This window comes from Schistocerca serialis, chromosome 8 (assembly GCF_023864345.2).
Source record: "Schistocerca serialis cubense isolate TAMUIC-IGC-003099 chromosome 8, iqSchSeri2.2, whole genome shotgun sequence".
NCBI lineage: Eukaryota > Metazoa > Arthropoda > Insecta > Orthoptera > Acrididae > Schistocerca > Schistocerca serialis.
This window is the reverse complement of record NC_064645.1, coordinates 442,458,667-442,475,095: the sequence shown is the minus strand read 5'-3', so window position 1 is coordinate 442,475,095 and position 16,429 is coordinate 442,458,667. Positions and strand designations below refer to the sequence as shown.

General features: G+C 43.8%; 1 protein-coding gene across 1 annotated transcript in view; it reads right to left on the bottom strand.

Annotated features, from left to right (window-relative positions):
- Positions 1-3,752: 3,752 nt before the first annotated feature.
- LOC126416794 (endonuclease G, mitochondrial) overlaps positions 3,753-16,429 on the bottom strand; it is a 48,836-nt gene continuing 36,159 nt past the window's right edge. Inside the window, exon 6 of the mRNA XM_050084664.1 lies at positions 3,753-6,431. The gene's annotated coding sequence lies outside the window, so the exon portion shown is untranslated. The remainder of the gene's footprint in view (positions 6,432-16,429) is intronic.

Here is a 16,429-nt window from a genome sequence, read left to right as displayed (position 1 = left end):
CATTGTAAAATGTTGACTGTAGTGCTGGAGAATTGGTCAGACTATCCTGTCCCTAAACAACATGTCCTTCTAATTACAATCAATTGCAGCGAGTAATGCCCTACATCTGTACACGACCCTGTCCAAAACATTACAGACACATCTCCTTGTTGAACTCATGGAACAGAGGGCCTGAAACATTTGTTGCTACCTGGCCATCCCCACAGTCTTCCATGATAACCATCAAACATCAGACAAATCCTGCACTTGTAAATGGAAAGTTCCTGACACCATTAATCTATTTTCCATTCCAGAGCATCTTAACACAAAATGGTGCTGTGTAGGCAGGGGTATGGTGCTGTTATTTGGAATGGAGGTCCAGAGACCAAATTGATCCCATGGGGACAGTTGCACAAGTGTGTCAACATTGCCCCCTCAGTTGCCACCATAAAGACAGCGGGCACTTGTTGCATTCTCCTCGCAATACACACGAGCCATAATCTGAAGGTAGGAGGTAATTAGTTGGTGTTGCTGACCATGAGTAGCCAATACTAGAAAGATTTCAGCATTTTTGGGCTGTGATAATGGTTGACTTTTCAAATAAAGTTGCTGTGGTATATACTATTTCACTGTCAAGTTCTCTTGCTGTAATATAATAAAATAAAAATTTTTATTTGTTTTGTGACTATTAGTGTAATGTAATAAAATAAAATAAAATATGAGCCGTGACTTATACAAAAAAGAAACACACATTAATGCAATGGCTCAGCATAAAAGAGAAATAACTAATGTAGAAATATTATTAACAGTGTAATATGTTGTTTAATTTAGCCCAACGTGTATGAGCACTCGGTAAACTAGCTCAGTTCTCAGAGTAGTTATTTAATCGTTGAAAATTAATGTCGTTTTCTAATTTATCCAACACTAGGCTCGTGAGGAGTTGTGTGCTTATTGCACCAGAGAATATTTGCCAAGTCTGTTCAGTGTACACTACTGTAGTATGTAACTTAATATCGTGGTTTCGTCTCGATTCCCCAATATAAGATAACAAGAGTAGCATCTACAAATGAAATCCCATAATGGAACTGGAATCCTGCGACCAGACCTTTTCTGCCTGGGATGTTATCTCGTTATATAAAGAAAATCTGTAAGTAGAAGTGTTAAATTATTAGTAGCTGCCTCCGGTCTCGTGGGATCTGAAATAAAGTTAATTGTCCTAACCGTCTCGTAGATGAGCTAAAAGAAAAATGTTTAAGATTTTTCTAAGATGGCATCTAACAACGACAATTCTTTGTTAAGGCACATATCTACTTAAGACAGTCTAGGTATCAGACAATCAATTCTTTTGACAAAATAACCATTATATTTTTTGAGTTTTAAGTACAACTTACATTATCAGCTGGTACAGCAAGATGAGCTTTACACAAGAACGTCCTCTTAGGTCCGAATCCAAGCAGATAAGATAAGCAAATGACAAAGGAAAGATAGCTCATGCACAGAAGTGCAAGAGTCCATGGAATACCATGTCCATTGTAGTTCTCTCTCTCCTTCTTTGGCGTACTTGTCAATTATATATAAAATTTATCGTAATATTTAGTTTACATTTTTTTTTTAAAGCCAAGTCCACGCAGGAGAAACAGTACAATGCTGACAATCTTTTCTATGTAAAGTGACAGTGTGTGCACAAATTTTTGCTTAAACTGGTACTTCAAGACACATTGACAGACTGAACAGCACACAAAAGCCGCTTTGCCCTACTCGTGACAGGCATCACAGTTTCCTTTACTGAACTGTGATGAGAATGCCAGTTTGTGCTTACTTCCATCACACAGGTGCCCATGCCATAGAGATTTCTTGTGGTCAAAAGAATTCTGAGAAAGCTGATCCCAGCAAAAAAATATGATTTACACACGTCATGAAAGAGATTGAATTTTTTTTTAGGGTATTTAAAACTTTCAGGGTTTCAGACATGAATTCATTGAAACAGGATTACATTTCAATGAGTGTCATTCCCACTACATTGTAGCTTCTTCACCAGAAGATGACAGGAGTAACACTCACTCACTCACTGAAACGTACCACCATTTCGATGAACTCACTCAGCCACAAACCCAACAGCTTTACACTAGTTCAACTCACCCACCATAAAAACAAAGATATTTTATTTATTTATTTTTGAAGTTTCGACGGAGCATTACAAGGCAGAACTGGATGGGACTTCCACCTTTTAAACATGCTGCTTGGCTCCTGTACTGTTTGCTGGCACTGCTTTGCAGGAGGATAAACACTGACACTGGCAAGAATATAGGCATCTAAATATTTTTGCTACCATTCACTTTCATACACTAACATGTTGGCACTAGTTGCCGATTTCAAATCTATTTGAATCAGGTTTCTATCCAAGTTACAAAATATCATCCATGAATGACCACTTTCAGGTGTAAAATAGTTTCCACATATACACAGGCTCAATTCCTTTACTTCTTGTTATTTCCTTCCATGGAAAACTAAAATCACTCCTTGTCCATAGATCTGTACTTCTGAAACACTTCTACAAGATCAGAAATTACTACAAGACTATGCACACTGGTTGCTATCATGACCTCATTATTGCTCAAGGTATCACTATTGGGGGGGGGGGGGCACTCAAAGTTTCTTGATATTGTTCTCTCATTTTTGATACTGGCCTTTTTAGGTTGTACTGACCATGTGATGCCTGTCAAGTTCCATGGTGTGACATTGGACAAATTAAAAGCTTTTGAGCTAACTTGACAACCTGTAAGTTTTGCCTGAATATTATATGATGTTAGGTATATGGGATACGAGCACACAGAATGTCGCAGCAACTAACTGCCTTCATCAAATATCTGGAAACATTGCGCGATTGCCTTGCTGAGGGATGCAACGTAGTCCTATGAATGAAAAACAGGATCAGGTCTCCAAAGGTCTGTCAACATGCAAACATGTCTGAGGTGTAACTGCTTATGTCTGGGCTTGACACATAGTACTATGTGCATAGCCCAGACATGAGCAACTACACCCCCAACACAATTGCATGGTGACAAAATTATGTAGGCCTGATCCTGTATTGCATCCATTGGACTATGTCCAATGCCTCATAAAGGCCATTATGCAAAGATTCCAGATATTTGACAAGGGCATTTATTTGCTGGGGCATTCTGTATGCTCAGTATCCCATGTACCTAACACCATCTACTATTCAGCCACTCTGAAGATGCCTCAATCAGGCAATACGTGTCATTGGTAAATAAATAACAAATACATCCCTGCAACCAAGACTAACGGTTTCTTCATTATATATTACTGGCTGCTGTAAGCATCCCTGCCATGTGTTGGAAAAATGACTTGTTCCACCTTATTTCATTCATACAGGTGCCCCACTATAGTTTCAACCAAGAAGAATCGATTGAAAAGGGTGTTATTAATTTGTTGAGACTGTTTCAGTTGCCATTTTTAAGAACTTAAATGAAAGTGTCAATTAAAGGATATTTGTTCTCCTTTCATACCTAAGACAGAAGGGTTAGCATTTGGAGATTTGTTTTATTCACGGATGCTTGGTAGTTTCAATTTTAGCAGATAAAGATGAATAGTCACGAGTCACAAAAATGATGCACCTCAATATTTCACCATAACGCTTATGCAAGGAAAGAGAAAAAGGACTGAATGCAAACGTTTGTGTGAGTGTGATGATGATGCTTCAAAATAAAAGCATACAAAAATAAGTATTTTAAATAAATAATTAAAAATAACTATAGCTTTTGAAAACATCTTTATTGAAAACTACATTAAAAGATGAACAAGTATAAAATATTTGAAATACTGATGTGCTAAGTAAATAAAAATATGGTAATAAATAAACATTACTAAATATGTAACTCTTCTTATAAATCTTTATCACTGTTCAATGAACTTTCTGGTGCTGGCTGACAAAGTAATGATATGACTGAGTGGAGCCTGTTGCAAATCACTGTTGACTCTTAACTAAAATATCAGAAAAATGTGCTTTGCTCAAAGTAACTAACAACACGGTATAGCTTACAAAAAATCAGTTCAAGTCAACGCCAGTGTTAAAATTAATCAGTACTAAGAAGTTACTCCGGTGTGTTGCACTGACCACTTCATTACACATAGAGTGTCTGCACCTAACAGCCATAACACAACCTTTCAGCCATAGTATCTTTTACCTCCAGCTCATTAATTACTGTGACACCAAACAAATATGAACCAGACAATAGCTTTATTTTGGTAACAAATCATGTCATTTTAAAATACAAACTGAGCACAGGCAATTTCTTTTGTATTTAGAGGAACTTTCATTGTTATTCATATTCATAGGTATGCTTGGACAATATTAGCCATATGTTCAAGATCAGAAATATTAAATTTTTAGGAACAGCAGATAAATTCTGCATAGAGCTCTACTTCTAGTTCAGATATATTAAATTTTTAGGAACAGCAGGTAAATTCTGCATTGAGATCTATTTCTCAAAGTCTCTTCAATGGTAAAAGAGCAAAAGCCAACCTACCTACCAATCTCTTCTCTCTCTCTCTCTCTCACACACACACACACACACACACACACACACACACACACACACACACCAGTGTTGCCACAAGTTTTCCCACGTGAAATTCCTTGGTATTTCCCTGATTTCCACACAAGTTTTAGTATTTTTCTCTGACAAATTTTGAGATCTCAAGGGTAAGTTAAGACACAAGTTTGTCTTTGCAGCTACATAACAACAAGAAACAATAATGCAAATGAGGAAATATCTAAAAAAAACTTGCAAGCAGATGGTGTTTCCTGATGTGAGCAAAGATCTAAAGTACTAACATCAACATCTTTTGTAATGAACTATTTTTAGATGGAGAAAGTAAGCCAAATAGTACATGTATTTAATAATACCACTGATGTTATTTCATTTCAATTAAAAAAAAAAAAAACCACACAAACACACACATTTGGTGACAAAAATATGCATTTCCTTGGAGTCGCAAGATAGACTTAAAATACCTTCACTGATTTCAGAAATAACCTCAGAAAAAAGTAGGCCTCTTGGAAGAAGTGTATAAGGCTGGGAAGAATTGTGTAAACCAACACTGTAGGTGACCGCAAATAAAATGTTGGTTCTACTATGTTCATTATTGTTAGTTATTACCCAATGTGGTATATCCATTATTTTACAGGTATTTTGTGATTTTTCTTTCAAGAAATACACGAGTACACAGAGCACAAACTGCCATAGACTGACGCAATTTTCTTCCTCTTATCGTCCATACTTTCTAACATATAAACTACTTTTGAAGTGCCAAAATGTTCTAGATCAAATAAAATGTCTATAAAATGCCACACTTTTACAACATACTTGCGGTGAGACAGTCACAATACCTGAAATCCATCACCTGTGGCCTTTGGCCTGCCGAGGAGCACTACAGTCCTGGGTCCAAGGATAAACCATAAAAATCCACTGCATTACGCCACACACAAACAGACTCAGCCTGCAGGCAGGCTGGTGAAACTAGATCTGACGGGCAGGGCCTGCACATTAGTGGGAACCAAATGGCATCAGATCGGCAGGCCTGATCCGTTACAGATACCCGCAGAAACGGACTGCGGTTTTGGCCCATCACGAAAATCCACTCATGTGGCCAGCTATTCACTAGCCACAGACAACATATTGGTGAAATGAGACCACTGTGATCAATCCATGCAACTGATAACTTGTTCAAATACTTAGGTAGCAACTCACTGTAAAGATGATTGCTGAGCTGCAAACATTCTTGTAGAAAATACATCCACACACCCACAACTAAATTTTCAGCCATAGCTTTTGTCAGAAAATGAGAGCACACACTCAATCACAACTCATGTACATATGACCGCCATCTCCAGCCACTGCATTAGTCTTGACAATCAGATCGAAACAAACCGCTCCTCATGCCTCCCTGCCTCTTGTCGGCAGCAGCTAGGCTAGCAGCAAGACTGCAACACTGACTGCAAGCTGAGGGGAGTGGTAGGAAGGAGAGAAGCAGTAGTAATGAAGGAGTAGGGAAGCAGTGCACGTACTCAGCTGCACTCAGCCAGTAACGATGCATGCCACCTCTGTAAACATACCATTTCATCTACTGAGACAAAAACAAGATTCTTCCAGTGTTTTTTTCCCCCAACCTTTCCTGATATTTCACTGATTTCCCTGACTTGTTTGAAATTCCCAATTTCCAGAACCTGTGGCAACCCTGCGCTCGCTCATGCGCTCTCTCTCTCTCTCTCTCTCTCTCTCTCTCTCTCTCTCTCACACACACACACACAGTATATATTGATTATGTTGAGGTTACCTCACATGCATCTGAACAACTAATCCCATTACAACTACCATGACTAGCTTCCCGTCCAACTGCCACAGAAATTCTTGCAACCAGCTGCAATCCATCTGTAATGAAGAGTAACATAATTATACATGATGCTGTCATTCAAAGATCAATTGGAATATTGTCAATTTTTCTGTGATTGGACAAGATAAAAGATAAATAAAAAGATTGTAATGATCACATTTACTGGTACAATAATTGATTACATATGTGTCTGAACGAACAACCGAAAATGTGTACCAGGATCAAAATTCAAACCTGGACTTTCTCCATTTTACAACTAACTATTACGCTACCCCAGAATGTCCCCATTTCAACTGGTGGAGCATACAGTTACACACTGTTTTATATGAACATTAAATGTTGGATTCAATAGCAAATACAGAATGGAATAACAGCAAAGTGAAAAGGATAGATTGCTACTCACCACATAGAAGCAGCATTTAGTGGCAGACAAGCACACTGAAAGAGGCTACTGATAATATTCTATCGTCAGGCTAAGCCCTTCATCAGACGTAGACAACTGTTGTCTTCGTGTTTTGCACATATTGTGTGTGTGTGTGTGTGTGTGTGTGTGTGTGTGTGTGTGTGTGTGTGTGTGTGTGCGCGCGCGCGCGCGCGCGCGAGCATGTGCGTGCACGTGTACTGTCTGATGAATAGTTGAATAATATGTAGCAATCTTTTTCGTTGTTGTTTTGCCACCTAGTGCCTCTTCTGTGTGGTGCATAGCAGGCTATCTTTTTCACACTGTTCCCTTTCAATAGTGAAATTGTTGGCAGTTACCAGTTTGTATCTGTGCCTTATGACAGCAATTTAAAAAAATAATAATTGAATGAAGAAATTGTGAAGCTGAAAGAACACGCCTTGTTTGCAATATGTAATTAGTGCATTACCTATATATGTATGTCAAAATTCCAGGAAGTTTATACAGAGGTACAATTATCTGAAATTTCTGCAAGAAGTTTCAAGCAAAAATAACAAGCTCAAAGATTAAAAAAATTTAAAGTGTGTAAAAACAACGTAAATTTAGGGAAGATAGTGTTTCAAATACATTTTATTGTGGTCTGCAAACTGCAATGAACATCTGGGAACGGTAACAGAACAGACATGGGGGACGGGAGGAATTAGACAACACACTAAAATATTTCACTTAGAAACAAATATAAAGACCAAAACAAAAGTGTAGACCATATTGATTTACTAGTATCAGTCCATTATTTTGAGACATTACTGCTCTGGTGAATAAAAAAGATGAATTGGTGAATGAAAACGATGAATTAGAAAATAAAAAGTGACGCCCCTCCCACCCACCCCCACACACACACACACACACACACACACACACACACACACCGTCAATATGTCTAAAAATTTAACTTCACAAATAATGGAAAATCCAGGATGGAATGTAACAATATTATGAAAAGGATAGTTGTTACTCACCATACAGCAGAGATGCTGAGTAGCAGATAAGCACAACAAAAACAGTCAGAAAGTGAGCTTTCAGCCAACACGATCTTTGTCGAAAACAGACCCCCTCCCCACACACACACACACACACACGCACACACACACACGACCACAATCTCTGGCTGCTGAGGCCAGACTGAGCAGCAGCGCATGCTGGGAGAGGCTGTGTGGTGGGGGTAAGGAGGAGGCTGGGGCAGGGAGGGGGAGGGATAGCAGGAGCAGGGTAGCGTTGGGGGACAGTCAAGTGCTGCTTGTGGGGGCATAGAGCAACGAGATGGAGAGAGGGTAGGGCAGCTAGGTACTATCAGGAGGTTTGACAGGGGGCCTTAGCCCCACAGAAGCATCAGTCCACATGCTCACTTTTGCCCCACTCCAAAATTCACTGAAGCAAAATTTGTTCAAGACCTCCTCTGCTTCTCCTAGTCCCTACATTGGAAACGCTTTTTCACCATCAACCCTAAAATCAGACTCAACCAAAGACCAATGTTGAACCGTACCACCTACCTCTCAGTTCACTCCTCCATCCAACATGATCCACCCCCACTGTCTCCAAATCACTACTGTCAACTTTCCAGAAATTCTTAACCTCGAACCTTGCCTCACCATCAAGCCCCAAATCCCTCAACATGGGCTTACAATCCTACCAGCTGACAAAGGCTCCACCACTGTTGTTTTGAATCACAAGGACGTTGTTGTTGTTGTGGGCTTCAGTCCTGATCAGTCCTGAGACTGGTTTGATGCAGCTCTCCATGCTACTTTATCCTGTGCAAGCTTCTCCCAGTAACTACTGCAACCTACATCCTTCCGAATCTTACCTGGCGGAACTCTGCCAGTTGTCAGATTCATCCATCTACGAACTCTGCCACAGTCACCCCATGCCGTAAATCCCATAGGATATCTAGTCTTTCCTCAAACACTTAGACCAGTCCCAAAACCTCTCCCCAGAGTCCATCTCTCTCTTCAGCCCTACCACTCCCCACACTCCTACCTTCTACATGCTTCCTAAAGTCCATAAACTCATCCATGCAGGATGTCCCATTGTGGCCGGTTACTGTTCCCCCCCCCCCCCCCCCCCCCCCCCCTAGTGAAAGACTTTCTGCTCTCGTAAGTCAGCACCTTCAGCCTATTATTTGCAACCTATCCTCCTACATAATGATATCAAACATTTGCTCCACCGACTCTCCACACTTCCGGTTCCTTTATCATATGGTACCCTGCTCATCACTATTGATGCCACCCCCTTTATACTAACAGCACTAATGCCTATGGCCTTACAGCTACTGAACACCAGCTTACCCCATGCCCTACAGATTCCAAATCAACAACCTCCTTCCTTGTCACCACGACAAACTATATTCTCACCATCCTCACACCCCATTACTTCTCCTTAGAAGGCATTAGTAACAAAGGAGTCCAGGGTAAGGCTATGGCCAACCTATTCATTGATCATCTAGAGGAATCCTTCCTAAACATCCAGAATCCCAAACCCCTCAACTGGGGTGACATCATGATATGGATCAAAGGTGAGGACACCTTATCCACATTCCTCCAGAACCTCATCATCATCTCCTCCATTCACTTCACCTGGTCCTAATAAACCCAACACGACCACTTTAAAGATGGCTGCGTCAGTATGCCTGTCCACATCAAACCTACCAAACACCAGCAATACCTGCACTTCGACAGCTGCAACCCATTCTGTACCAAGAAGGCCCTTCCATACAGCCTAGCCACCCATGGCTGTTGAATCTGTAATGATGAGCAGTCCCTCTCAAAATATACTGAGGGTCTTACTGAGGCCTTCACAGACCATAATTACCCTTCCAAACTAGTACAAAAACAGATCTCCTATGCATTATCTCTCCAGTCACCCATCACCTCCTGAAGTCACACAGTCCAGCCACAACCGAGCAAGTTGGCATAGCACACTGGACTCGCATTCGGGAGGACCACTGTTCAATCCTACGTCCAGCCATCCTGATTTAGATTTTCCATGACTTCTCTAAATCGCTTCAGGTAAATAATGAGATGGTTCCTTTGAAAGGGAATGGCCGAATTTCTTTCCCATCATTCCCTAATCTGATGAGACCGATGACCTCGCTGTTTGGTCCCCCCCCCCCCCCCAAAAAAAACAACAACAACAACAACAACAACAACAACAAGAACATCAGTTCGGCCACAGAGGAGCACTCCCCTTGTGACTCATAACACCCAGAATTGGAGCAACAATCGTATTCTCCAACCAGGGTTTCCAATACTTCTCATCATGCCCTGAAATGAGGAATGTCCTATCCACTATCCTTACCACACCCCTCCCACAGTGGTATTCTGCTGCCCACCGAACCTATACAATATCCTCATCCATCCCTACACAACCCCCATGTCCAGCCCCTTGCCTCATGGAATGTCCTATCCACTATCCTTACCCCACCCCTCCCACAGTGGTATTCTGCTACCCACCGAACCTATACAATATCCTCATCCATCCCTACACAACCCCCATGTCCAGCCCCTTGCCTCATGGCTCATATCCCTGTAATAGACCTAGATGCAAGACCTGTCGCGTACATACTCCCTCCAGTCCAGTGACAAGTGTGACCTGTACCATCAAAGGCAGGGCTACCTGTGAAACCAGTCATATGATCTATGTAAGCTGCAACCACTGTGCAGCATTCTAAGTGGTTATGGCAACCAACAAGTTGCCTGTCTGCACCACGAAAAAACTGTGGTGAAGACACAGCTGGACCACCCAGTTGCTGACCATGCCGCCCACTACGACGTTCTTCATTTCAATGAGTGCTTCACAGACAGTGCCATCTGGATCCTTCCCACAGACACAGCTTTTCTGAATTGCACAGGTGAGAACTCTCCCTGCAAAATATCTTACATTTCCCTAACCCTCCTGGCCTCAACCTTCATTAGTCATTGTCCTTCCCCGTCAAGCCACTTCCCTACTCCCATTCCAACACTACACAGGCCTCTACTCCACCAAAACACTCAGCCTTTTTACTTCCCTCCATTTCCACTAACCCCCTCCCCTGTCCTCTGTCTAACCTCCTGACTGCACCTAGCTGTCCTACCCTCTCTCTCTCTCTCTCTCTCTCTCTCTCTCTCTCTCTCTCTCTCTCTCTCTCGTCCCTGTAACCCCCCCCCCCCCCACCAGCAGCAGCAATTTAACATCCCCCACCAACACCCTGCTATCCCTTACCCTCCCCACCCCACTTCCCCTCTCCACCCCAGCCTCCTCCTCGCCCCCACTCAGTTGCCTCTCCCCACCATGCACTGCTGCTCACAGTAGGGCTTCAGCAGCCAGAGACTGGTCATTTGTGTGTGAATTGCAATCATTTGTGTGTGTGTGTGTGTGTGTGTGTGTGTGTGTTTGTTTTCAACGAAGGCCTTGTTGGCCGAAAGCTCACTTTCTGACAGTCTTGTTTCAGCATCTCTGCTACATGATGAGTAGCAGCTATCCTTTTCATAATTTAAATTTACAGAAACATGAGCACCCAATTCTGGCAGTTCGTTTTGTTTTGCTTTTGGGTGCAAAAACAACTTGGGTCATATGTGCCCAAGTCAAAACTATAGAACATGAAGACAGAGAGGAGTTAAAAAACGACTATATGTCAGCCCAAGCAACATAATAGAAGACAGCTAAGAACAGGCATGTGGAAAAAGGGCTAAAAAAGACACCTTACAGAAACTCAGCTCCAAACCTAAAAACTGAATGGCCTTCGCCCTATTGCATTGGCAGTTAAAAAGTAAGATGCGGTCGACAGCCCGCAAGTTATTAGCTAAAATGGCCAATAAGTCGGACTGCAAACCCAAATGGAACATAAAAGGTTAAAAAATGGACATTCCATCAGGAAGTGGCAGACAGTTAAAACTTGAGAGCAATGTGGACAAAGTGGTGGGGTAGCGCCACTTAGCAAATGACAATGGCTAAAAAGGCAGTGCCCAATACGCAGCAGAGTTAAAATAACCTCCTCCTGGCGGGAGGGCCGAGAGGAGGTTGTCCGAGCCACTGGGAGGGGCTTAATAATCTGGAGCTTATTCCCATCAAGGGAGGACCATTGGCAACCAAAAGGACAACACCTCCTGACAGACGGCAACATAGATAACATCGGAGGGAATATAGGTACTCGCGGTCTAAGGTAAGAGGACTGCAGCCTTGGCAGCAGTGTCAGCAGCCTTGATTCCTGGCAGACCGACATGACAAGGAATCCACAGAAACATCACACTTGCTCCACTAAGTGTGAGCAGTTGACAGTTTTCCTGGACCCACTGCACTATGGGATGAGCGGTGTACAGCACACATACAATTTGAAGGGCACTGAGTGAGTCTGAGCAGAGGACACAATTGAAAAGGCTGTGTCGCCGGATGTACTCCGTGGCCTGATACAAGGCGAAGAGCTCGGCTGTAAATACTGACGAGTGTGACAGAAGCTGGTATCGAAAGACACGGGTGCCAATGACAAAGGCACACCCAACTCCATGGTCACTCTGAGAGCAATCAGTGTATGTAAAGGTACTACCACGAAGTTCCATGCGAGGGTTGTTAAACTGAAGGCGATAGACCAAGGCTAGAGTAGTGTCCTTAGGAAGCAAATGAAATCCAAGGTTAACATGGGCCACTTCATGAAGCCAAGGTGGTAAAGGGTTCACTCCCACCGGCAAAGGTGCAGGTAGTGTGAAGTTACACCGCTGTAGAAACTTCCAGAAGAGGACTCCAGGTAGAAACAAAGAGGGACGAGCCCCATACAGACGATCAAAAGAATCATCAAAGAAGGAGGCATAGGATCGGTGGTCACACATGGCAGACAAACAGCATGCATACCTGCTGAGGAGAAAATCACAGCAGTAGGATAGGAGTAGTTCAGCAGCTTCAGGATACAGACTCTCAACCGGGCTGGTATAGAAGGCGCCCATAACCAAACGGATGCCACAATGGTGGATATTGTTGCGACGGCGTAAGAGGGATAGGCGTACAAATGCATAAACAAAGCACCCATAGTCGAGGTTCGAACAGATAAGGGACTGGTACAAATGGAGGAGGTACCACTGAGGACACACAGGACATTGAGGAACCACGTACAGCAGGCTGCCAGGTAAGATACATGGGAGGACCAAGAGAGTTTCCTATCAAGTATGAGCCCCAGGAATTTCGTAGTTTCAACGAACGAAAGGGTAACAGGCCCAAGATGTAAAGATGGTGGGAGAAGCCACTTGCGTCGTCAGAAATTCATACAGACAGTTTTGTCAGTGGAAAAGCGAAAGCCATTGTCGATGCTCCAGGAGTAAAGATGATCAAGACACCGCTGAAGATACCACTTAGTGAGACTGGTACATGGAGTACTGCAATAGATGGCAAAATCGTCAACAAAAAGGGTGCCTGAGATGCCCGGTGGGAGACAGGCCATGATAGGGTTAATGGCGATAGCAAAGAGGACGACACTCAGGACAGAACCCTGAGGCACACCACAACCCACATGCACCTTGAAAACTCGATCTTTTAAAAATGCCTGAAGCAAACAGAGCAGGCGGCCACGGAAGCTCCACATGTAAAGAGTACGGAGGATACCAGTTCTCCAGCAGGTGTCGTAGCCCTTCTCCAAACTGAAAAACACAGCTACAGTCTGGAATTTCCGCAGAAAACTATCCATGACATGGGTAGACAAAGTAACAAGATGGTCAACTGCAGAACGCCGTGCTTGAATTCCAAAATTTGCATTCGTCAGGAAATAGCGAGACTCGAGCCACCACACCAGCTGGACATTAATCATATGTTCCATCACCAAGCAAACACAGCTGGTAAGAGAGATGGGGCGGTAGCTAGAAGGAAGGTTTTTGTCCTTACTGGGCTAAGATATGGGTACAACAGCGGCTTCATGCCGGCATCCGGGAAATATGCCCTCTACCCAGGTGCTGTTTTGTGTGTTAAGCAGAAAGTGCTTGCCCACAAGAGAAAGGTGCTGCAACATCTGAATGTGGATGGCATCCAGCCCTGGAGCGGAGGATTGGGTTGAACTGAGAGCATGGTCGAGCTCCATCATAGTAAAAGCAGCACTGTAGCACTCACGATTCAGAGAAGAGAAGAGAAGAGTATCAACCGAGCCTACTCCGCTCATATCTGATGGAGGACGACAGGGTGATAGTGGGAAGAGCTCGAAACTTCCACAAAATAGTGGCCCCAAGGTGTTGGAGATAGCAACAGGGTCCACGATAACATAATCTGCTACTGTGAGGCCAGAAATGGGGGAATGGATCTTGGTCCAGGAGAGCCGTCGGGAGGTTGACCCACACGACAGAGGAAGAGATGGAACTGTTAAAAGAATTAGTGAATGAAAGCCGGCTAGCTCAATTGCTGTCCCGCAGAATGTGACGACACTTTGCACGCATCTGTTTATAATGAATGGATTTTGCCATTGTAGGATGACAATTAAAAACGCGGCGAACATGTCTCCTTGCATGAATTGCATTGTGGCATGCCTGTCCACCAAGGCAATGGGACACTTTGTGGTAAAGAGGAAGTGCAAGGAATGCAATGTCCTGCAGCAGTAAGGATAATGTTGGTAAGATAGTCCACCTGGTCATCACAACTGGGGAAATCTTGTTCTTCGAAGGACACCAGGGAGGAGTAAAGCTCCCAGTCACCCTTAGTAAGCTGCCATTTGGGCATGCACGCGGGTAGAGTAGGAGTCAGCAAATGGAGAGAACTTGGGAAATGGTCGCTTGAGTAGGTGTCAGAAAGAATGGACCACTCAAGATGATGGGCAAGCTGGGCAATGCAGAAGGTTAGGTCCAAATGGGAATAGGTGTGCTAGGAGTCTGAAAGGGAAGTGGGTGCTCCAGTGTTAAGGCAGAAGAGGTTAAGTTGGTTAAGGTCAGCCAAGAGGGTGCCTCTCTGACAGGTGCTGGAAGAACCCCAAAGGGGATGATGCGCATTAAAGTCACCGAGTAGCAAAAATGGGGGAGGCAGCTGCCCAATAAGCTGAAGGACGTCTGCCCTGATGACATCGAATGACGGAGGTACATAAATGGTACAGAGAGAAAAAGTCAGGTGAGGAACGAAAAGGCGAACGGCAACAGCCTGAAGATGGGTAGTCAGGGAGATGGGTTAACTATGAATGTCATCCCGTATGAGCAGCATGATGCCCCCATGAGATGGAATGCCAAACTCAGGGGGAAGGTCAAAACGAATTGGTGAGTAATGTGAAAGCTCAAAGCGCAATTTCGTTTCCTGAAGGCAGAGTACAAGGGAATGCTGCAATGATAAAAGCAGCCGTAAATCCTCTTTGTGGGACCGAAGGCCGCGAACGTTCCATTGGAGGACAGTCATGAGGAGGAAGAGATGTGGGGGTGTCAACTCGGTGGCCACCGAGTGACAGCTGGTGTAGTGTCACTATTACAGGGCACAGAAGCAGGAGGATCCTGCTCCATGGGGTCCACAGAAGCATCGGCTTGTTTGTGCGGTTGCCCTGTGGAGTTCAATACTGAAAAATGGTTGGTGGTGCGCACCGACGAGACAGAGGCCAGCCGGGCTAAGGTGCTACATGGCGACACAGTCAAACAGGATCTATGAGTTGGCGAAGGAAAAGACCGTTTGCCTTTGGTGGACTTTTTCAAGCCTTTCTGGTTAGAGGAAGACTCAGGATGGAGGAAGTCTTCATGGGAGTACTACTCCTGTCCTTTCCTGCCTACTGGTTGTGTAGCTGGTGGCTTTGCCCCTTGAGGCGAGAGTTTGATGGTTTGTTGCACAGCGGGATGGGGAGATGGTGATGCTACCTTGACACTGGGCGATTTCACAACCTCAGAGCTCAATTTGAGGTCGCATGACTGTCTGGCCATGTCCTTCATGGAGGGAGGGTAACAGGAACAGAACTACAGGTGCCAGACGGGAGAGCACAGGGTTTGCGACTAGCCAGTAACTTGCAAGCTACTGGGTACGGCACTTTTTCCTTTACCCGAATCCCTTGGACAGCCCGCTCATCAAGATACATGGGACAATCACGAGAGGAGGCAGCATGGCCACCATTGAAGTTGATACAGCGGGGAGAAGGAGGCGGACAATCACCCTTGTGTGCATCCCTACCACAGGTTACACATTTGGCTGGGTGTCGACAAGATGTTCTAGTGTGGCTGAAATGATGACACTGGTAGCAGTGCATCGGGTTCGGAATGTACAGCTGGACTGTGATAATTTCATAGCATGCTTTGATCTTGGACGGAAGCACCAGTCTACCAAAGGTGAAAAAAAAGAGAGTGGGTGGGCACTAAGGAGGAATCTACCATTTTCATTACACGATGGATGGCAATGACACACTGATCAGAGAGGTAAGATTGGATTTCGGCCTTAGTTAGACCATCAAGCACGGAAACAAAGAAAGGAAAAGGAAGTGTAAAACAAAGGTGAGACTGTTTGTTTGTCAGCGACAGACAATGCAGAACATTCCCAATAATAGCCTAGACATGTTCCCGAAGAGAGGGAAAAAGAACAGCAAGAGGATAGACATGCAGTACGGACAGGAAAAAACGCTGCAAATGCTGGGGCCCCCTGGTAGCCACACACGAACCTGCCAAAGAGTGGCAAGCCCCT